General features: G+C 42.7%; 1 protein-coding gene across 7 annotated transcripts in view; it reads right to left on the reverse strand.

Annotated features, from left to right (window-relative positions):
• Window positions 1-25,235, reverse strand: part of NFIA (nuclear factor I A) — a 455,247-nt gene that overhangs the window by 166,938 nt on the left and 263,074 nt on the right. The gene's annotated exons all lie outside the window — the stretch shown is intronic.

Genomic DNA, 25,235 nt, shown 5'->3' on the forward strand with positions numbered 1-25,235 from the left:
TCTGTTTGTCATTGTCCTTGGGTGCATGCTCTTTCTCCTGATGGACCCATTCATTATCCTAAGGGCAAAAACTCAAGAGCCCCACCTTCGCCATCCTTTTATCATCGGGACAACTCCTAACAACCTGTCCTATATCCACATGAAATCATAGCATGAAGCTTCTCCATCTACATACATTGAACGACCAACCTCTTCGCTGACTTATAACTCCCTGATAATTCACAGCCGGTGTCACATTAGCCTGTCTATTCTCTATCTAATATTCCATTTGTCCCTACGATAAATTTGGCTTAAATACAGTTTATTAGAGCTAAACTAATAAGTGCGACAGAATTAATTACTATTTTACCAATATATCTGTCACTTGCAGTCAAGCAGAGTTGGCTTTGCCTTGCAGCTACATTCCAAGCCCAGTAGCGAACGGGGAGCAAATATTTTATGTATAATGCCAAATGTAAGCTGCCAAGCGAGTACCCGCTATAAAATTCAGACTGAGGAAAAGAAAAAAAAAAAACAGTTTGGGCTGTTAGCGTAAAAAATCATTGTAGCAATCGTGGCATCGCAAGGTTACAGTTAAAGATCTGAGTGGGGTCATTCACTAAATCACTTTGACTTTTACAACGGAATATTGGCTTTTAATAGCGGCGCAGCAGGAGCCATGCCCAAGCAATCCAACAAAATAGAGAGATATGGGCAAACCATCTAAGTAGGAAAATTAAAGCAAGTTTAGGGGGGATTCGAAGTTTAGTTGACGTAACTGTGCAGTTGTGGGGGATGGTGGGGTGAAGATGGTAGACTAGTTATGAGCAAGGATTACGATAACACACATCAGTAATTGTATTCGCACACCTTATTTTTTGTTACTATAGCTTAGTAAAAATGACGTCACTTATATTGGTACACTGATGCTATCTTCCATAGAAACCAGCTTCGTCAAACGGAGGAATTTATTAAGCAAATGCACACAAGCACCTGAAGCACCCCAAATGCAGCATGCACCCAGGTAAATATTGCTTGCATTTGAGTTTCACCCTGTTAACAAAAAATTAAGTCAGTAGCTACATATACTTATAGGCCCGGATTCACAAAGCACTTACGCCGACGTATAACAAGTTACGCCGACGTAAGTGCAAATGTGCGCCGTCGTATCTGTGCGCAAGACCCACAAACAGAGATGCGCCTAAAACCAGGCTACACCCCGCTGACGTATCTTGCTTACGCCGGCGTAGAGTGGGCACACATTTAGGCTGGGAGCATGGTGCCGCTCCCATTGATTAGTCATTAAAATATGTAAATGAGGGAAATATGGCGATTCACGAACCTGCATGTGCCCGACGCAGGCTACGAGAGGTGCGCGTAAGTTGTACGTCCGGCGTAAAGTTAGGCCCCATAAAGGAGGTGTAACTCAGCAGCAGACATGCAAAGGTCTGCACCAAGGAACACAAGCCGGCCAAGCCGGTGTATTTTACGTTGGACGTGTGTCTGACTGGGCGTAGGTTACGTTCATGGCGTATCTAAGGCAGTTGTTCCGACGTGGTTGTGAGCATGCGCAGGGGGATGCGTCCACGTCACGGCGCATGCGCAGTTCGGTAAATGTACTTGTCTGGCGCTCGGACCATCATTTGCATTGGGTCACACCTCATTTGCATGGCTTTGCATGGGTCAAGCCCACTTCCACCTACGCCGGCCTGCGCCTTTGAAACCTACGCCACGCCAACGCAGCGTTGAGAGCTTATTGCGATTTTTTTACCAAAAATATGTAGAAGAATACGTATCGGTCTAAACTGAGAAACAATTTGCTTTTTTTTTTTTAAATTGGGATATTTATTATAGCAAAAAGTACAAAATATTGCTTTTTTTTAAAATAGGTTTATTTATTTTTGTTTCAAAAAATAAAAACCGCAGAGGTGATCAAATACCACCAAAAGAAAGCTCTATCTGTGGGGAAAAAAAAAGGACGCCAGTTTTGTTTGGGAGCCACGTCGCACGACCGCGCAATTGTCAGTTAAAGTGACACAGTGCCGAATCGCAAAAAGTGGCCTGGTCAGTTGGCAGCCAAAATGTCTGGGGCTGAAGTGGTTAAAACTGTTTAGCTACTTTAGCATACCCAGGTATTTACACAAGCTTGCAAACATAACCTTTCACTTTACTTAGGCTGTTCACTTAGACCTGAATTGTGTTTATCAAAGACTCCGCCAGTTCTATTCCCGAACAAACTCATCCGCACATATAGCGCCCTCTAGGGGGAGGAGGGCTGTTATAGAAAAAAATATATATACTGTATCTTTGGGACTTCTGATAGATGCTAATGCATCCTTGCCTAGTCTATGATTGGCTGGCAGGCATTAAAAGACAGCAAACACATCTAAAGGGCTGCTGGCAATGCCTTCTTTCACAAAACCCGCTGTAGCTTATCTAACGCTTCCGTTCCTTGGCTGCTTTCCTTTTGTACATGTTTCCAAACAATTCATAGAAGGCACGTGCTGTGCAAAAATGATGACTAGGGGCGCTGGCATTGAATCAAGCAGGTATGAGGTATAACATAACAGTTCCTTTGTTATTTTTATCCATTTAAAGGAAGAATATGGTGGAGGGATTTGGGTCCTAGAGATGGACGGCCCTTATGTGTCCGTATTGATGCCTGTAATCGTTTTATTATTTATCTATAGGAAAATAAATTTACTAAAAAAAGAATATAATTTACAAATCTCTACAACAGCGTAGCTGCGACAGGTTTCTTGAGTTGTGACCGATTTACTTCTAGCTCAAGGATCTCCAAACTACGGCCCCCAGCTGTTGTGGACTACACATGCCATGAGGCATTGTAAAACTCTGACATTCACAGACATGACTAGGCAAGATGGGAATTGTAGTTCCTGAATGACTGGAGGGCCGTAGTTTGGAGACCCCTGTTCTAGCTCATGGTGCCTGCATGGTTCCAAGTTCAACACCACTTGGTAGAGCCAATCAGAATGATACTAATGATCTTTTTAGTTGTCTGTAAGGATGGCATTCTTCCCACTGACCACTAATTAGAGGAGTATTGTTCCCACTGACCCTTAATGTAAGGAACATTCTCCTCTCTGACCACCAATGTAAGTGGAGCATTCTTCGCACTGACCACCAATGTAGGGATCATTCTTCCCACTGATCACCAATGTAAGGAACATTCTTCCCACTGATCACCAATGTAAGGAACATTCTTCTCACTGATCACCAATGTAAGGATCATTCTTCTCACTGATCACCAATGTAAGGAACATTCTTCTCACTGATCACCAATGTAAGGAACATTCTTCCCACTGATCACCAATGTAAGGGACATTCTTCCCAATGATCACCAATGTAAGGAGCATTCTTCCCACTGATCACCAATGTAAGGGGCATTCTTCCCACTGATCACCAATGTAAGGGACATTCTTCTCACTGATCACCAATGTAAGGAACATTCTTCCCACTGATCACCAATGTAAGGAACATTCTTCCCACTGATCACCAATGTAAGGAACATTCTTCTCACTGATCTCCAATGCAAGGATCATTCTTCTCACTGATCACCAATGTAAGGAACATTCTTCCCACTGATCACCAATGTAAGGGACATTCTTCTCACTGATCACCAATGTAAGGAACATTCTTCCCACTGATCACCAATGTAAGGAACATTCTTCTCACTGATCACCAATGTAAGGATCATTCTTCCCACTGATCACCAATGCAAGGATCATTCTTCTCACTGATCACCAATGTAAGGAACATTCTTCTCACTGATCACCAATGTAAGGAACATTCTTCCCACTGATCACCAATGTAAGGAACATTCTTCCCACTGATCACCAATGTAAGGGACATTCTTCCCACTGATCACCAATGTAAGGGACATTCTTCCCACTGATCACCAATGTAAAGAACATTTTCCCCACTGATCACCAATGTAAGGAACATTCTTCCCACTGATCACCAATGTAAGGGACATTCTTCCCAATGATCACCAATGTAAGGAGCATTCTTCCCACTGATCACCAATGTAAGGAACATTCTCCTCACTGATCACCAATGTAAGGATCATTCTTCCCACTGATCACCAATGTAAGGAACATTCTTCTCACTGATCACCAATGTAAGGAACATTCTTCTCACTGATCACCAATGTAAGGAACATTCTTCCCACTGATCACCAATGTAAGGGGCATTCTTCCCAATGATCACCAATGTAAGGAGCATTCTTCCCACTGATCACCAATGTAAGGAACATTCTCCTCACTGATCACCAATGTAAGGATCATTCTTCCCACTGATCACCAATGTAAGGAGCATTCTTCTCACTGATCACCAATGTAAGGAACATTCTTCTCACTGATCACCAATGTAAGGAACATTCTTCTCACTGATCACCAATGTAAGGAACATTCCTCTCACTGATCACCAATGTAAGGAGCATTCTTCTCACTGATCACCAATGTAAGGAACATTCTTCCCACTGATCACCAATGTAAGGAACATTCTTCTCACTGATAACCAATGTAAGGGACATTCTTCTCACTGATCACCAATGTAAGGAACATTCTTCTCACTGATCACCAATGTAGGGGGAGCATTCCTTCCACTGACTATAAATGTAAAGGGAGCATTGACTGACCTCCAATGACTTCATTTTAAAAAGAGATCCATTAAACCTACAGTTCATTTTATTTTATGGGTTGCTTTGGGGTAAAAAGTCAAGAAAGGCGGCACTAGAAAAATGCGGCACATGGGTGAAGACTTTTTAATGCTAAACCAGAAATATGTGAAAAATGTATATATATATATATATATATATATATATATATATATATATATATATATATATATATATATATATATATATATATATATATATATATATATATATATATTGTAACACTGCTACACAGATTTTTTTTAATTCCCACAACCCAGTGCACACACAGTCAGGCCTCGTACACACGACCGAGGAACTCGACGGGCGAAACACATCGTTTTCCTCGTCGAGTTCCTTGTTAGGCTGTCGAGGAACTCCACAAGACAAGTTTCTCCATTCCCGTCGAGGAAATAGAGAACTTGCTCTCTTTTTGGCTCGTCGAGTTTCTCGACAGTTTCCTCTACGAAAATGTACACACGACTGGTTTCCTCGGCAAAAATATATCTCCCAGCAAGTTTCTTGTGTACGAGGCTTAAGTCACAGGTTAAGAAAGTGAGAGACAAAAAAAAAAATCTTACAGAAATGTTGACCCTTCCACACAAAATAAATATTTTTGACTGGAGTTAGGCTTTAATATAATATCTCTTTCACATTTATACTCTCCACAACCCTTCCCTACCCTAACCCCCCCCCCCCCCACAAAAAAAACAACAACTATAGACTATGGTTGCTTTTTAAGGTCAGTATTTAGCTATGCAGCACCTGGTTCTTGGTAAGTATAAGTTAATAATAACATAACCCTCTACAATATTATTCTTGGGTAGCAATCTATAGTTTTGTCTTTATCCTCACACCAAGCTCCCGCCAACGTGTCTCTTGCAGACAGTGTGAATAGGAGAACACAGATATCCATGTAACCCCTTCCCGATATGGCAGTGCCTAGGCCGCACATCCACCAAGGCGTGTAAAAAAGAAAATGACCGTTATCGCAACTAATGCAAACCACCAGGAGGGCACCTGTTTCGACATTCCCAACCAATGGGAAGGCGCGACCAGAGAGCCTGGGAACAGCTGGCCGCAGCAGACAGGGGGTCAGCTTGTTTTTATATTGGAAATGGTACAGAACATCCTCCAACAGCTGAACAATAAATCTTTTCTGGACTATAGTATGTGTGAATAACGGCTTTCAGAACCTAAGCGGAGAAGCCATGCTAAGAGCCAAGAGGCTGAGCCGCACCTGTAGGGCAATACGTCTATGCATCAAGTATGTATATGGAAGCACGCACACACATATCTTTATGGCATATGGGCAAGTGTGCTGTACGAGTCAAGCAAGTTGGGTGAATCTTCCGAACCTCATCTTTTTCCATTTTGACCGGAAATGGGCATTCAGACTTTTCTGAATTGTACAGGATCCTGCAATTTACTGTAGTACTAAGAGGACTTGATATTTCAAACCCTATGGCACTATTGATGTTAGGACTGGTGTGGTAAAAAAATGGAAGGGTTATCGGGGACACCCTGCTTCATCGATGTTTTTTCATTGATGAGGCCACTGTGTCTCAAGAGGGCTCAATGGTGATACCTAGAATCCCGAGTATTCTCCCCCACCTTACCCATCCCAATTACTGATCTAGGAAATTCAGATCTAAATATTAGGCCTCGTACACACGATCGAGGAACTCGTCGGAAAAGACACATCGTTTTTCTCGACGAGTTCCTTGTTAGGCTTGTCGAGAAACTTGACAAGCTTGCTTTGCGTACACACTGTCAAGACCAAATCTCCTCGTTCTCAAACGCGGTGACGTACAACACGTACAACGGCAGGGGAAGTTCGATTCCACTGGCACAGCCCTTGGGGCTGCTTTTGCTAATCTCATGTTACTGCGTCACTTTTCAGTCTGTTACAGCGTGACAAATGTGCTATCTCCATTACAACCGCTACTTTTACCGAAGGTGCGCTCCCGTCTCATACTTTATTCTGAGCATGCGCGGGTTTCTTAGCATAGACACGAACGTGTTTCTCGTCGAAAACCAGCCCGAAGAGGAACACGACGAGGAAATTGAGACTCCCGTCGAGGAAAAAGAGAACTTGTTCTCTTTTTTTCTCGTTGAGTTCCTCGACAGTTTCCTCAATGAAAAACGTACACACGACCGTTTTCCTCGGCAAAAAAGCTCTGCCACCAAGTTTCTTGATGGATTCTGTCAAGGAAATGGTCGTGTGTAGGAGGCCTTAGCCCTGATTCACACTGGTGGGATTTGACATTCGATTTGACATGTCAAATTGGCGGCCGTCCTAATCGGTGCAACGCTGCATGAGAAGATATCCGCTGCATGAGAAGATATCCAAATTATTGGGAAGCTCTTCCAAAAAGATGAGATTTTCCAAAACGGTCTAATTTGCATATCTCTTTTAATGACATTGGCCTGTGAGCTCCTCTGGGGCGGGAACTGTCATGAATCATTCTATATAGAATCCTGTGGAACTTGTTGGAATTCTATAAATGACTGAAATAAATAAAGAACTTTGTTTGCAAACACAGAACATGCAGCAAAAGAAACGGAATAAAACCCAGACAACAAATGGGGATGTTGTCCGTTGCAACCAGTTTGGTTTCATCTGTCATGTGGTTGGCTGTCATGAGCTTCAGCTTGAATATCAACCCTAAAGGACCTTATGTATAATTAAGGTGGTGCATAGCTGCACAATACATTACTGCCATTGAAGATGATGGATTACTATTAGTTGAGTTTATTTATATGTATAGTGCTGATGTTTTTATCTGCAGTGCTTTACGAAGAACATTCTAAATAGATATGCAGTTTGACAGCCGCTGTACTAACAATCTCTAATAGCCTCTGGCTTTAGATAAGCCTTATTATAGGCTTACCTGTAGCATAAAGTGGTCTGTAAGGGTTCACTCTGCACTCTGTATGCAGCACACCCCTAAATTCTGCACTCTGTGTGTAACACACACCACAACCCAACCAAACTCTGCACATTATGTACTTTTAATATTCAATGCCCCTGTATGACCCTCTCACTGTTGGTAACATTTAACCACACCCACTATGTGATGCAGCTTGGCGGGTGGGTGTGTATGAGGGGGGAGGGGTAAGGGGGCTGTGGTTCAGTTCCTGCACTTAATTTCTGAGAACAAAGTCCTGGTGGGGTACAGAACTATGAAAATATAAAAGGTATGAGACTTCAATTGGGCTTTAAGCAATTCCTATCAGTCCCTGCCCCCTCCCTCCCAAAGAGCATATGCAGTGCCTTTTTCATTGCAGGTATATAATAGAATCCAAACAGAAGCAACGTGCTGTCATTGAGTTCTTGATGAAGGGGGGGGGGGGGGGGGGTTGCAGGCTGTCTGATATGCACAGAAGGCTGCAGAATTTTTACAGAAATGGCACCATTGGCAACAGCAATGTCTTGTCATTGGTGATTCTTGTCAATGGTGTCATCTCTGTAAACATTCTGCAGCCTTCAGTGGACATGTAATAAATAAACATATGATACTAAAAATATATGTCAGGCAGCCTGCACCCAGGGATGGACTACAGGGAGTTTCCCGGTGGGCCGATGGCTCAGTGGGCCGGCTTCAGTGACAGCGGACCGCCGCCCCCTCCGTTCCTCTGTCTCTCCCTTCCTGCAGCGCTCACCTCCTCTCCCTGCCCACAGCGCTCACCTGGGGGGAACAAAGAAGCAGGGGGAGGAACAGAGGAGCAGGGGGGATGACAGAGGAGCATGGGGGGAGGGGACAGACAGCTGACTCAACAGCTATGGCCTGGGAGTTTCTCACTTCTGCCTAATCTTGTCCCATAAGGGGGGGCACCGAACTGATTCTTTGCCCCGGGTGAAATAATGTCCAGCTTCCCCACTGGTACTGCCTATAAGAGTACCAGTACCAGCCGTTCTACTCTAATAAAGTAGAACGGTTAGTGGCTAGTGAAGGGGGAGAGGGGGCTTGGGTGGCCAGGGGGGTGTGGGAGTTGTCCGGCCACCATGGGAGAGACCTGTCAAAGTGGGCCAGTCTGGATGAAGTCCAGGGCCAAATTTTTGTCCCAGTCCAGCCCTGCCTGCACCCCTCCTTCATCAATAACTCAATGAGGGCATGTTGCTTCTGCTTGGAATCCATTATTTACCAGCAATGAAAAAGAAGAAAAGTTACTATAGGGGAAGAGTTACTCAATCAATAAGTGAAAGTTGAACAACCTATGTAAGTTATTAAAAACAAATTATGCCTAGGTTTGCATTACTTTCAGTACAGCCCTAGTATATACACACACACACACACACACACACAGGCACACACGCGCATATCCTAGCCATACTCTAAATATTTGTTTCGTATGAAACAAGTTGGAACTCGATCAGGTGCAAGCTTTCTATACACTAACGGACGGCTGGTGACCTGACATCACCCCGACGCGGCTTGGGTTACATGATACAGAGTTAATGAGAGAAAGGCTTATAGGTTAAATCACTTCTGCCCTTTTTCGCTGGCACAAAGTGTGACAAGGCGGAGCTCCGTGTCCTATAGAGAACATGGAAGGCTCACTGACCATCTGTATGTTCACCTTGGAAAACAATGTACATAAAGTTATATTAGCAGGTATGTCACATATGGGCACTGTTACAAAACTTCAGATCAGAAGGGTATAAATGGGAATTACTGGTTTCTGGACATCGTAGCAAAGTATGTTGATCCAGAGCAGGGTTTGTCAACTAGGGTTCCTCCAGAGGTTGCTAGGGGTTCCTTGAGGAAAAAGTCATTTCCACCTCTCAGATAAGTTCCCACTGAAACCATTGATCTGTTTCGCTATCTGCAAGGGGGTAATTCTTCCCAATGATCACAAGTGTAATGCCGCGTACGCGTAATCGGATTTTCCATCGGAAAAACCTTGGATGGTTTTTGCCGACGGAATTCCGCTCAAGGATTTCCGTCGGCATTCCAATCGGAATTTCCGATTGGAATATTTTCCGTCGGAAAATTTGAGAACCAGCTCTCAAATTTTTGTTGGCGGAAATTCCGACAGGAAAAGTCCAATGGAGCATACACACGGTCGGAATTTCCGACCAAAAGCTTTTCTTGTTGGAAATTCCAACCGTGTGTACGGGGCATATGGATCATTCTTCCAACTGACCATCACACCAATGTATCATGAGTTATAGATATAGCCATTTTTAGCAGACCGGAAAGTTATTTTAAGGTTTCCTCTGTATTAAGGAGGTTGAGAAAGGCTGATCCACAGAGATATTGAATTCTATACAAAAGTTCATGTGCAAAATTAATGACCATACAAAAAAAAAGTTACTGTATTTTAAAGCAAGCTCTGAGGCCTCGTACACACGACAGAGAAACTCGACGTGCTTGGCACGTCGAGTTCCTCGTCGAGTTTTGGGATGAAGCCGCCGAGGAGCTCGGCGGGCCGCCTTCTCCCATAGAACAACGAGAAAATAGAGAACATGTTCTCTATTTTCTCGTCGAGTTCCTCGGCGGCTCCATCGAGCCAAAACTGTACAGACGACAGAGTTTCTCGGCAGAATCCGGGTTTTGACCGAGTTTCTCGGTGAATTCTGCCGAGAAACTCTGTCGTGTGTACGAGGCCTGACTGTTTAACTTCACAAAAAAGGACAGTCAAGTAATGTCTGCACAAAATTTGTATGTATAATATGTAATGGACATCTTGTGCCAAGTTATGAGTAGGGATGAGCTTCGTATTCGAGTCGAACTCATGTTCGACTCGAACATCGTATGTTCGATCGTTCGTCAAATTACGAACGTTTTGGGCCGTTTGCGCCAAATTCGAGTTGCGGCGCATAATTCACTGTGGCATCGCAGTGCATTGCTGGCTGATGATTGGCCAAGCATGCACTATGACCCGCATGCTTGGCCAATCACAGCTTGCAAAAAACAGAGAGCCATAGGCTGAGTTTGCAGCAAAGAAAACCAAAGACAACTACAGTTTCCAGGCCATCTCCACCATCAGGAACTCAGCAGAGTACCAACTGGTACTTATATTCCATGCCCTGAGTCGATGTAGGGGTCAGATGTAGGACAGCACATGGTGGAGGACACAACGCCCAACACTCTCAGAAGCTAAAGAGTCTTATGTAAGCTCCAGCAATTAAAATGAGGGAAGGTAGGGTACATATACCTTCAAAGAAAGAATATAATGGCTCTACGCTTGCAAGGAACTTTAGATATGAGTTTTATTAAGAGACTGACTCTTTAAAGTAAACTCAAACGCTTTTAAATCAGTTCTGAGCGGGCACTGGTGGACTGAATATTTGGCTTATACCTCTTGCAGACTTCATCACAGGAAAGGATGATGCCTTCTGTTGGCTTTATAATGGCATTGGAATGGGAAGAGTTATGAATTGTGACCTTACCACTGGAGACAAAGAGAAATATATGAAGCCAGGGTGAGATTCATGAGATTCAACTGGTCAAAAATACTACAAAACTTTCAATTCCATACTGGGTGGAGTTGACCTTTTAGTGACCATTGGTTATATGTCGGTGGAGTTAACCTTTTAGTGGCCATTGGTTATATGTAGGTGGAGTTGACCTTTTAGTGACCATTGGTTATATGTTGGTGAAGTTGACCTTTTAGTGATCATTGGTTATGTGTTGGTGGAGTTGACCTTTTAGTGACCATTGGTTATGTGTTGGTGAAGTTGACCTTTTAGTGATCATTGGTTATGTGTTGGTGGAGTTGACCTTTTAGTGACCATTGGTTCTGTGTTGGTGGAGTTGACCTTTTAGTGACCATTGGTTATATGTTGGTGAAGTTGACCTTTTAATGATCATTGGTTATGTGTTGGTGGAGTTGACCTTTTAGTGACCACTGGTTATATGTTGGTGAAGTTGACCTTTTAATGATCATTGGTTATATGTTGGTGGAGTTGACCTTTTAGTGACCATTGGTTATATGTTGGTGAAGTTGACCTTTTAGTGACCATTGGTTCTGTGTTGGTGGAGTTGACCTTTTAGTGATCATTAGTTCTGTGTTGGTGAAGTTGACCTTTTAGTGACCATTGGTTCTGTGTTGGTGGAGTTGACCTTTTAGTGATCATTGGTTCTGTGTTGGTGAAGTTGACCTTTTAGTGACCATTGGTTATATGTTGGTGAAGTTGACCTTTTAGTGATCATTGGTTATGTGTTGGTGGAGTTGACCTTTTAGTGATCATTGGTTCTGTGTTGGTGAAGTTGACCTTTTAGTGACCATTGGTTATATGTTGGTGAAGTTGACCTTTTAGTGATCATTGATTATGTGTTGGTGGAGTTGACCTTTTAGTGATCATTGGTTATATGTTGGTGAAGTTGACCTTTTAGTGACCATTGGTTCAATGTTGGTGGAGTTGACCTTTTAGTGATCATTGATTATGTGTTAGTGGAGTTGACCTTTTAGTGATCATTGGTTATGTATTAGTGGAGTTGACCTTTTAGTGATCATTGGTTCAATGTTGGTGGAGTTGACCTTTTAATGACCATTGGTTCAGTGTTGGTGGAGTTGACCTTTTAGTGGCCATTGGTTATATGTTGGTGAAGTTGACCTTTTAGTGGCCATTGGTTATATGTTGGTGAAGTTGACTTTTTAGTGATCATTGGTTCTGTGTTGGTGAAGTTGACCTTTTAATGATCATTGGTTATATGTTGGTGAAGTTGACCTTTTAGTGACCATTGGTTATATGTTGTGATTTTAGTAGCTGATAATTTCAAGACAGAGAATTCATTTCAAGAAGTGAAAAAAATGCTGGGGGTCACAAACAGAAGAGGCTTGACTGAGAATTCCTGAAAGATTTCTTGGGAGGCTGCCGGTTAATACTCCAAAAATCTCATCCCCAATTCCCGACAAGGCCCTGCTAACTATGTAAAACTATGCTGACAAGCTGAACTGTGTATCCGGGTGCCCATTAAGAGCTGCGTTGTGCATTAACAACTGCACGGAAACCACAGGCGCATTTGACTTTGAACATTAAATGGCACCTAAATTATGTATCCAGCAATGAAAGTCGAGTGTTTTATCTACTCACCAGAAGGTGTCCAAAGTACTACTTTATTATTCACATTAGACTTCTCCTCAGCCTTCCATTACCAGGCTCCAGCAGCAAAGTATCTATTGACCAGTCCCATCGCTCATGTTGGAAGATTCACCCGCTGGAGGGCTTGCGCTATCACCGGCTGTTACCGCTAAATGGGACCGTCTAGTACACAGCGAAAGTAGATTAATCCCCCTAGTGTGAGACACATTTATAGGAGGTTTCATTGTGGTCACAATAGTGTTCTATTGCGCTTTTTATGGCTTTGAGGCACAGTTTAGCAGTGGGGTAAGAGTGCCCATATCGTCAATAATATAGCCGTGATAAAAGTGTTTCCCACTGACTGGGCTGAAGATGGAAGACCCTTTAAAAAAACTCCATCCTTCAAAGACTCCACCTAAACTAAGGCTTGAAAGCTAAACTCCAGGCTGGAATAAAAAAAATACCCTTGTTGTGCCCCCCCCCCCGCCCCAGCACTGCAAGGGTTAAATGCTTGTTGTGTCTAGGAGTAACTCCACACAGTAATGCGAGGCTTTCTCCCTGGCATGGAGTGTCGTGCTTGCCCCCTCCCTTGGACTACCGGAGAGTCAGGACGCTCTCTACGTTGCAGATAGAGAAAGGAGCTGTGTGTTAGTGGGCATCCTGACTTTCCTGTAGTCCAAGGAAGGGGGCGAGCACGACACTCCACACCAGGGAGAAAGCCTCGCATTACTGTGTGGAGTTACAGACAGAAGAACAGGAAGTGAGGATTTCTCAGAAGAAATAAGGACATTTAAAAGCAAAATGGAAGGATGAGGTAAGTGACGGAGGACTGCACTAAGGTAAAGGAAGCTATTTAGGGAAATAATTGTACCTTTACAACCCCTTTAAGGGAGAAGAAAACATTGCTGGAGTCTGCTGTAACAGGCAATGGGGAAGCAATACTGCCCGTTCCTCTATCGCCGCAAGGGTATTTTTGTGCTCCAGCCCAGAGTTCAGTTTAAATGTAACTCCACAACAAAGTGTTCGCCTTAACTTTGGATAGTAGGGTCAATTTTATTGAAGAGTAGGGTAATTTTGGGCAAATGATGACCTGGTGTTTCTCTTTATGCCTTGCCAGATGCCTACAAATAGAATTGCTCAACAGGAGTGACATCATTACTCTCCAGATAGCTGCTTAGTTTTGCGTTTGGCTCCCGAAACGTGTTGGTCTTTTTTCTGCTGTGAACCAATTTTATCAATAAAACATTTGGACACTTGAGACATTTGTTTGGAGTTCTCTTTGGACTGCATATGCATGGATTCTCAAGTCTGGGTTTTCCCTTCGTTTTTGGGGATACTCCCGTTTTGTGGAGTGCTGCCAAACCAGGGTGTTCTGTGGTAACTCAATTTGCCCATTATTACAAACCTGCATCCAGCACCTTGCTTTTGTTTGATCATAATTCCCCAGATATGTATTTTGCAGGAGTGACATCATAACTCCTGATATAAGCTATATTTTGTATATCGGTTTTATGGGAACTATAGTGACATCATACCAGAGTGACATCATACAGGAGTGAGATCATATAGGAGTGAGATCATATAGGAGTGACATCATACAGAAGTTTAGTGACATCATACAGAAGTGACATCATACAGGAGTGACATCATACAGGAGTGACATCATACCAGAGTGACATCATACATGAGTGACATCATACAGAAGTGACATCATACCAGAGTGACATTATACAGGAGTGACATGCTTACAGGAGTGACATCCTAACTCCCCAGAAATAAGCTATATATTACATATAGCTTTTAGAAGGACTATGGGCCAAATCCTCAAAAGAGATACGGCGGAGTAACTGCTGTTACTCCGTCGTATCCCTGGTCCCAACTATGGAACTGATCCACAGAATCAGTTTTCCATAGTTAGGGAGAAGATCCGGCATGTGTAATTGAATTACACTGCCGGATCTTAGGATGCAGTACCGCATCCGCCGCTGGGGGCATTTCGTGTCGAAATGTCGCCTCGGTTATGCAAATTAGCACTTACGGAGATCCACAAAGCTTTTCTGCTTCGTTTTTTCTCCGTAAGTATTAAGTTGCATACGCAAAATTAGGGCTGCTTTTACATGGTGTAAAGTTAGTACACCATGTAAAAGCAGACCCTTCTGTCTAGCGACGCGGGTTTTTTTCGGATTTGAATTTTTTTTTCGCGCTGTATCTTTTTTTTCCCCCGATGCAACTTTATTGACCCGTCGCAATCCACAAAGCCCGGCGTAACGTAATTTCGCGCTATGCACGTCGGGAAAATGACGTCACGAGCATGCGCACTACGGCCGGCGGGAGCGCGCCTCATTTAAATGGGAATCGCCCCCATGAAATGCGCCGGCGGAATTTAAGTTACACGCCCAGAAATTTCTAGGTAAGTGCTTTGTGGATCGGGCACTTAGGTAGAAATTTTAAGGCAGTGAAACTTAAATTAGAAATTCGCCGTTACGCCGGGTCTTTGTGGATTTGGCCCTATATTTTGAAGATATAAGCTACAGTTACACCTATATGTCCCAACTTTTTGAGATGGGAATCAGGGACACCTTTGGGCAAAAATATGCATATATATTGTAGGAGTGATATCATAAGTCTCCAGGTACCGGGTATATATTGTAGGAGTGATATCATAAGTCTCCAGCAGGTACTGGGTATTTATTGCAGGAGTGACATCATAACTCTCCAGATACCAGGTATTTATTGCATGAGTAACATCACTGCTCCATATACAAATAGACACACATTTATATATAATTTTATCCGACTTTCCCATCAGAATAGTACTTTAGCGTTGCATCTACACTCAACCAATTGTATACTTATATAATTGTATCTGCGGTGTGACCTGAGTAGCCGGGTCTCACACTGTCTGTATTAGGAAACTGATCTCCCTCCGTCCGTAGGGCACACAGAACAGCGACGTATAGGAAGTACAGGCCACTTTGGCAGAGAGCGTTTCAGAAGATGCGAGAGGCAGCCGGCGCCAGAGTCATTAAACAAGATTGAAGACATCTCTTCTTCTCTCTCTCCATACTCCGTATTTAATAATACACAAAGTGCCGTATCACCACTTAAACCGTTATTTCGGAAATGTGTCTGCGCTGAGCATTGTACAGAGGTAATGTAGGCGAGGGAGCTGACCCAGGGGCCAAGCTTGTGCATACGGTCTCTATAACGAGTCTGTGGATGATGAACTGCAAGTCCCAGCATGCCTGGCTTCAAAAACCATCTTAGTGTAATAAGACTGAGGCAGGGAACAATGTAAAGAAGAATTCCAGGTATGGATAATTGTACATTGTTTCGCTGATCCAGCTTGGACCGATGTAACTATGCATATACCATAATAAACAACAAAAAGCCAGGGGCATGGACACTTCCAGAGTGTTATATTGAAAGGAAGGTTAAACACAAGCCACTGTTCCCCGACTCAGAAGACCAATGAGGAATAGAAAATCCTTACAGGAACAGCGCCCCCCTTGTTGAACGGTATGCATACACCATACCTGTGGGATGCCCCTAGAACGGGGTTTCTCCAGAAGTTTCTAGGGGTTCCTTGACCTATGAGCAATTTCTGACTCTCAGATAAGTTCCCACTGACACCATTGATCTTTTTAGCCATCTATAAGGAGCATTCTTCCCACTGACCATCACACTATTGTATCATGGCTTATGGATATAGTAATTGTAGCAGGGGTTCCTTGAGCCCAGAAAGTTATTTCAAGGGTTCCTCTGTGTTGAAAAGGTTGAGAAAGGCTGCCCTAGAAGCTGGAAATCATTGTGGCAGACACTGCTACTACACCGCTGCTGCAGTGATCTCTACCAGCTTCCAGTTCCAGAGCCAAGCGGCTGCCCTGCTGAATTGTGAACACAGGAGGTCAGCCACTGCATCATCACCAATGAGCTTCAAACTTCCAAAACAGTGTTGCATCTGATTGGAGGCTCTGACACCTCCTGTGCCGCAGAGATATATTGACGATGTCACTGTAGATTTTTTTTATACATCTTGAAGATCACACTGGGTGGCGAGTGACACTCTTGGTGATAAAGTCTGCAGGCCGAGGGAATGTTGTACATGTTGAGGAAGCAGACCCGCCCACTAAGGAAGTGCTGTGTCTGATTGGAGGCTCTGAAACACTCTCTGCCCCAAAGGCCTAATGATGGACTCAAAAATAATGTTTTTAGGGAAAAAGGGGGGGATGGGAAAAGCGCAAGTTGAGTCACTAGTGTGCTAAGTATCTCAAATAGAGAGTACTTAAATGGGGTCATCCGATGAATATCGGTGCTGTTACCGTAACCTTTTAAGGCATTGGATAAATAAATGAAAAAGATGAGTTTGGGGGATGGGAATTAGTTTAAGAAAAAACCGGAGGATTTAGATAAGAGGGTTACTATTAGTAGCAGTGATTGACCATGAGACTTAATTAGAAATATATCAAAAATATGAAATTTATTTAACACAGTTCATAAGGCTATAAAGGATTTTTAATAGTGTTATTATCAGATATAAGATCTAATAGATATTTAAAGTTCCTGAACACATGTAACGAGACTGACAAGACTAACAATGACTACAATTAAAGACGCCCGACTGCGCGTGCTAGAAGTTCACACAACAATGACATGCATCATCTATTAGTAGCAATTTTAAAATAGTCCTGGCATGAGTCGTGGGGACTATGTAGTAAGTAATCATACGTGGGAATCCATAACGGTCTCACCACATTAATGATATTTGAAATGTCAAAATAGATGCAGTATATGGTGGGTGAACCTATGATTAAGGAGAAAAGGAGAGAAAGGGAAATGTGTAGTGTGTCTTATGTCTGTCAATACCCAGAATAAAGTAAATATATAATGCAATATTGTTTACAAATATAGTGGGAGTCCGAACAACATACTAGGCAAAAAGTGTGTGATGTGATACTAAATAACTTTTCAAAGTTCCAGCTAAATTAGTATCCTCTAGAGCAAGTTGGACAATGATACTTTGTTGGTAAGGTTGAATACTCAGTATCAATATTGGCTTGATCAAGCAAAATGATTTATGCATGTATATATTGCTGAGAATGTCCAGTTAGGTTTCCATTTGTGAATCAATTTCTGGTAGTGCAATAATAATGTTGGTATTTTTTAAAAAACGACAGGCAAAAAATCAGGCATCATTGGGAACTGCTGTTCATCACGTATATTGAAGTGTCAGTATAATTTATGCTGTTTGCAATTAATTACCCATTCGTTACCTTGGTATAGATGTAGTTTGGTCTTTGATCATCCGATCTTATATAGGTAAAATTACCGACCTTTATTTGTTGTTCATCTAGTTAGTAACGATATCCATGGTTGTGTTATAGCAAGTTTTCCAGCAGAATTCAAATGGTCCAAATGGTCATTGCTGACCTTGATGCACTGATTGTATTAATTTCCCGGAATGTTGTTTTCCTTTCAGTGTTTTGTTGAGGAGGCCGCTCTATTGGCACTAGATTGCATCTGTGCCTTGGAACAAACTTACAAGTAGTTTGTCTGTCATGGGCCGTCTCTTCCGTTCGACGGCTTGTAAGTTGTTCTATCAAGAGAGCCGTTCTCTCCTTCTCCCGTCAGTCGGCTGAACGCCGGTATAGGCGTAGCGGGCGTCTAGCTGTGACGTCGACGCGTTTCGCCGTGCTTAGTGGCGTAGCTTCTTCCTGGACGTGCTACACAGTTGGTCAATGGGTGTTTTGTATTGATGTCTTAATTGGTGTCAAGCTGAGATCGCAATCATTCTCAGGTTTGTGTCAATGATTGGCACAATGCGGTACACTGTTGTGGAGGAACTTTCAATTTTAAATGAAACAGTCTATAATGTAAATTTGCACTACTGAATCGAAATCATAAATATCTGACATGTATTCATCAATGCTGGCAGCCATTATCCTTTTTTTGAGAAGTAATTTTAAGCTGTTCTGTCAGTAGGGATAATTATCTAGTTAGTAAGTATCAGTGTTGGAAAATGCAGTTGAAAATAAACACTGAAGGATTATAGGCATAGAGTAAGATGGTGCAGTTATTCATGCAATCAGAAAATGGAACTAGAAAGAGCTATTATGATACTAGGAAGATAGTATCAACTGGATTATTGGATAACCAGTAAATTTGTGATTTATTCGGATTGCGCGACGGTATTATTAGATGTTAAATTTAATTTTAATTTTGATTTTAAATACGTTTATAATGAAAAGCTATGGGTTCAAAAAGACCTGTAAATTTAATTCTGTGTTTAGGCCGGCCGGCATAAGCGATTTTAAACGATAAATCCAGAATTTTTCTTTTTGCAACAGTATTTTGTCAAAATCACCACGTCGGCTCGATAGTTTTAGCTGGTAAATGCCTTTTACTGTTAATCCTCGGGAGTCACGGTTATGGAATTGGGCGAAGTGTTTTGCTAGGGGCTTTTCTGGGATTTTTTCCTTCTCATTTATTTCCCTCAAATGCTCGCCAATTCGTATCTTCAAGGGGCGTTTGGTTTTCCCGATGTAAATTTTATTACAGGGGCATGTGATCATGTAGATCACACGTTCCGTAAGGCAATTTATTAGACCCTTGATCTCGAAAGATTTTTCTCCCATAGAGTCCTGGAATTTGGACGTTCGGTCGACATATGGGCAAATGTGGCACTTGGTGCAAGGGAACATCCCTTGGGAGCGAGGGTAATTTGTAAGCCATGTGGGATCAGAGACCCGTATGTATTCTGATCTAATTAGCCTATCGCCAATGTTTTGGGCTCTGCGTGCCACAAGCTTTGGTTTGTCACTCACTATTTTTGCTAATAATGGGGCATTAGTTAGAATGCCCCAATGTTTTTCGAGGACAGTTCGTACTTCCTCCCACTGTGTTCCGAAAGGAGTGATAATCCGTATAGGTTGAATTGAATTTTGGGGCAATTTGTCTGTTGAGTCATTTCTAATTGTGAGTAATTCATTACGCTCTCTATTTGCTGCTTTTTTGCGGGCATTCTTTATTTGTCTGTGAGAGTATCCACGTTCACGAAATCTATTGTAAAGATCCTGGCTCTCGCGGTAGTAATCGCTTGGTTTGGAACAATTGCGCTTGATGCGCAAAAATTGTCCTATTGGAATACCATTTTTAAGCGAGGCAGGATGGTGACTTGTGGCATGAAGCAGCGTGTTCGCGGCTGTGTCCTTGCGGTAGGTGCTGGTATTAATGTGTCCATCCTCTAGTCTAATTCTCAAGTCGAGGAACGATAGTTCATGTGTGTGTGAGGTATATGTCAAGCGTATATTTCGTTGGTTATCATTTAGTTCACACATGAACAGCTGAAGCTGTTCAATAGTGCCTCGCCACAACATGAGCACGTCGTCGATGTACCGCCACCAGGTGATTACATGGCGGCGGTACATCGACGTCGTGTATACGTCCTCTGCCTCCCAGAGTCCTAAGTGCAGGCATGCATAAGCAGGTGCCCATGCTGCACCCATGGACGTACCTCTTATCTGGCGATAGTATGTGCCCATGAATTGAAAGTTGTTATTGTTCAGAGCAAACTCCAGCATCTCAGAGATGAACTCATTTTGGGGGCCTGCCAATGGGTATGCTTCATCCAAGAAAGTCTGTACCGCTGTAATTCCTATTTCATGTGGTATCGAGGTATACAATGATTCCACATCGATACTAACAAGAAGTGTACTCGGCGGTATTGGTTCAGCGCTGAGGTCCTGGAGCTTACCTAGTACCTGCTGTGTATCCTGGACAAATGATGGTAAGTTATTGACCATCTCTTTAAGTAGTCCATCAAGGTATTTTCCTGTGCACTCAAGGGGTCCCTGGCAGGCAGAGACAATGGGTCTACCTGGTGGTTCTCTAAGGTCCTTGTGGATCTTGGGTATTATATAAAATGTTGGTATATTGTAATTTTGTACACTTAGGTAGTTATATTCCTTATTGGTAAGCAGCCCTTCGTCCCTAGCTAGTAGGAGTTTATAATTTAGATTAGAGACAACCAAAGGCAATGGGTTATGATCTAATTTCGTGTAGGTTGAAATATCGCTCAATAGTCGCTTTGCTTCGCGTTCATATTGTTCTTGAGTAAGAATTACCACATTGCCACCTTTGTCACTATTTTTTATGACTATATTTTTATTAGACTCTAACTCATGTAGGGCCTGTCTTTCATTAGTAGTTAGATTGTCTCTATATTTTTTACTCCAATCAATTTTTTCTAGGTCACTTTGCACCATGTCCAGGAACATCTGTAGCCATCGATTTTTAGATAGTGTTGGCATTCGTAGTGATCTTATAGTCAAATTTGGCCGTCTAATCATTTGGGATGGTTCATCATCGGATGACTGGTTCTCATCCAGTAGGGAATTTAGCATATCGAGTGCACGTTGGTCATCTGGTTGTATTAATTCAGGTTTGTCAACTACAGCGCTATCTTTCGAGAACAAGGATCGATAAAAGACCTTGCGGAGAAATAGGGTGATATCTTTGAAAACAGTAAATTCATCCATATTTGCTGCTGGGGAAAAGGTCATTCCTTTTTGCAGGAGTTTCAAATGATCGGAGGATAAATCGAGATCAGACAAATTCACTACTTTAAGATCGTTGACGATCAATGATTGTTGTGTGCCACTCATATTATTTAGTTCTTTTGACTCCTCGTGTGTGTCCGTTCGTAAGTACCTCTGGTTTGTTGAGATTTTTTGGGGGGCTGTTTTGACTTTTGAGGTGATGTGGGATGATCCTCCAGAGGTACCCCGTGTTGGTCTAAAAAAATGACCGATTTTGTTATTTCCTCCTCTGTGTCACTCTGTGGTTTTTCGCGTCGCTGTCGTGATTGTGAGCGTGTTTGGCGATTCACAGATCTGCCACGCATACGATGTTTTGTGAGATCAAAAATATCTCCCTTTTCAAAATCCGTTTTATCACGTTTGAATTTACTTTGTTTAGTGATTTTCAAATTTAATTGGATTTTTTCAATATCTTTTTTTAGTTGTTCGTTTTGTTTAGTAAATATGGACTCCCCACATTTTTTGTACGTTGTGAAGACCACAGTGGGGGAGAGTGACACCACCATTTAGCTTTGTAATGACAGTTAGGTGGAACAGTGTATTCTTTTGGGATATCCTTCGTATGGAGTCACTAAAAAATAAAAGAAGCTGGCATAGGATTCAACTTTCAAGCAAACTGAAGTATCACTTCTGGGAGATGTTGACTCCCAGGGCCCATTTCCATTTGAGAGGGATGGTAACACACATTATGTTGTGCATTAACATGCGCTACATTAAGGCAATCCATTGAAATTAAGGGTCTGCCAACACACCAACATGTCCAATAGATTGGACTTTCACCTTAATGTAGAACTACCTTAGTGGCTGGGGTGCCATGTGTATTGCCTTAGTGGGTGGGTACCATGTCCATTGCCCTTGTGGTTGGGTGCCATGTCCATTGCCTTAGTGGTTGGGGTGACATGTCCATTGTCTTAGTGGTTGGGGTGACACGTCCATTGTCTTAGTGGTTGGGTGCCATACCCATTGCCTTAGTGGTTGGGTGCCTGGCTCATTGCCTTAGTGGTTGGGTGCCATGTCCATTGTCTTAGTGGTTGGGGTGCCATGTCCATTGTCTTAGTGCAAGGGTGTCAAACTCAATTTCATTGTGGGCCGTATCAGCAAAAGTTGAATCCCCCACTCTCCCTTACATCACAGTGCACGCCCCTTACTTTATGCTGCTGCTGGGAAGAAGCTGGATGCATTGCTTGAAAGCAAAAAGTAAGGGTCTGGAGTAGGACCAGAGGAGAGCTAGAGCTCTCCTGCAGCCACAGGAGAGGTGTGAAGGCCACATAAAATGGCCTGGAGGTGCCACATTCGGCCCGCGGGCCTTGTGTTTGACACCTGTGTCTTAGTGGCTGGGGTGCCATGTCCATTGCCCTAGTGGTTGATGCCTTTTTCATTGCCTCAGTGGTTGGATGCCTTGTTCATTGCCTCAGTGGTTGGATGCCTTGTTCAATGCCTCAGTGGTTGGATGCCTTGCTCATTGCCTTAGTGGTTGGGTCCCATGTCCATTGCCTTAGTGGTTGGGGTGCCATGTCCATTGCCTTAGTGGTTGGGTGCCATGTGCATTGCCTTAGTGGTTGGGTGCCATGTCCATTGCCTTAGTGGTTGGGTGCCATGTGCATTGCCTTAGTGGTTAGGGTGCCATGTACATTGCCTTAGTGGTTGGGTGCCATGTGCATTGTCTTAGTGTTCGGGGTGCCACATGTATTGCCTTAATGATTGGAGTACCATTCAAAATGAATACATTTAATGGCACATTTCCACAACGCACAGAAAGAAATGGGTCCTAAAAGAAGCAACAAGCCATCAGCGAAAGGTAAAAACGCATCCTTAAAACCCAATTTTGACTAACACAGGTTGTGAATAGAGTCCTCGGGTTACAACAACAGAGAACAATGGAGGTCTTCTCAAATTTTCCGAACCACATGACTATCTGACTCCATGCAGGAGTTATTAGTGATTGTGTTCTCCGTCTACAAACCCAAAACACGTTCTCCTGCTATGCTTACAAATAAATTCCGTACGTTTGTGCACCGAAATGACTCGGGAAAGGCGTTAATGTTGCTCCACTGAAGTCAACGTTGGCTGGAGACACAGTTCTACATGGGGGGGGGGGGGGGAGACAGGTGTTCAAATAACAGATTTTCAGAGCCAAAAACTAATTTCAGCCAAAATGAGATTTTCTCAGCCCATGTTCTGCAGCTGAAACCAGTCAGGAATAAACCGCCTCAGCCGTACAGTTGACCTAATTCAATCTCGCCAGCGCCGTTCAAACAGAACACGCGGCTCGCCTGGAAACAGAATGAGGGTCCTAAAGATTATTCCAATATGGTGTGTTCATCAGAGATAATCAACAAGTCTAAAGCTGGCCGTACACCCATAGAATTTTGTTCTAAAAAAAAATTCATTTTTGGATGAATCGAAGGAAAGGGATTAAAAATCTCTTTCTTGAACAAATAAAGTTCTAACTGGGAATGTGGTTTTTGTTTGGGGGGGGGGAAAATCCTACCTATTATAATGTGCATGTTGTAATCCCGAAATCAAACGATGAAACGAATGAAATATTAGTATGGCAAGCCAACAACATTTTTCAGGGTTTTTTATAGAAAAATGTGTTCTGTAATGGTATTATTGAATCTTCTGACAAACGATTTCTCTGAATCTCCGTACAAACAAATGAAATTCTGCTGGTGTATAGTCAGCTAAAAGCTGAATGGGCTGTGCTGGCGCAAAAGCAGCACAATGCGCAATAACGCTCCGCAGGCTAGAATGTGCCCTTAGGACTTGGGGCTTTGTTAACCACTTCAGCCACGGACCATTTGGCTGGCCAAAGACCAAAGCACTTTTTGCGATTCGGCACTGCGTCGCTTTAACTGACAATTGCGCGGTCGTGAGACGTGGCTCCCAAACAAAATTGGCGTTCTTTTTTCCCCACAAATAGAGATTTCTTTTGGTGGTATTTTGATCAGCCCTGCGGTTTTAATTTGTTGCGCTATAAACAAAAATAGAGCGACAATTTAAAATAAAAAAAAAGGCAATATTTTTTACTTTTTTCTATAATAAATATCCCCCAAAAATATATAAAAACAAATATTTATTTCCTCAGTTTAGGCCGATACGTATTCTTCTACATATTTTTGGTAAAAGAAAAAATCACAATAAGCGTTTATTGATTGATTTGTGCAAAAGTTATAGCGTTTACAAAATAGGGGATAGTTTTATGGCATTTTTTATTAATATATTTTTTTACCAGTAATGGCGGCGATCAGCGTTTTTTATCGTGACTGCGACATTATGGCGGACACATCGGACACTTTTGGTGCTATTTTGGGACCATTCACATTTATATAGCGATCAGTGTTATAAAAATGCACTGATTACTATGTAAATGTGACTAGCAGTGAAGGGGTTAAAAAGTAGGGGGCGCTGAAGGAGTTAAGTGTTAAGTGGATGTGCGCATATCATAAATTAAGCTCCAATGTCTCCACCCCCCTATCTAAACCCTGAGGCCTGGCCGCCCTTTAAGACTCTTCTTCCCCTATGACCACAAGGAAGGAACTTTCTGTACAAAAGTTAAGAAAATCGAGGAATGTCAATGATGCCTTTTGCAAGTTGAGTCTTATAAGCGGAAAGCTGTAAAACCGGTCGGTTCAGCTGCTGCTGAATGGCGAGGAGAACAAAAGAGTTTTATGTTGCTGGCCGGGCTCCGGGGCTCCAGGGCTCGCAGTTCTCTCAAATTCTGCTGATTTTAATCTCGCTCACTCTTGGTTTTTGAAGAATGAGCCGAGATGAAACAGATAATCCGGCCATCGGGTCCGATGAAAATTCAGGTGACGAGAATCGGCGGAGCCAGATCAAGTTCTGCTCACCGGGAACGTGACGGACGTGGAGATTTTAAATAGCGCAGATATAGTAAGGCCCATCGCTGGAATCTGTTCGTTTCTTTATACAAAGAAGTTTAAAG

This window comes from Rana temporaria, chromosome 7 (assembly GCF_905171775.1).
Source record: "Rana temporaria chromosome 7, aRanTem1.1, whole genome shotgun sequence".
Lineage (NCBI taxonomy): Eukaryota > Metazoa > Chordata > Amphibia > Anura > Ranidae > Rana > Rana temporaria.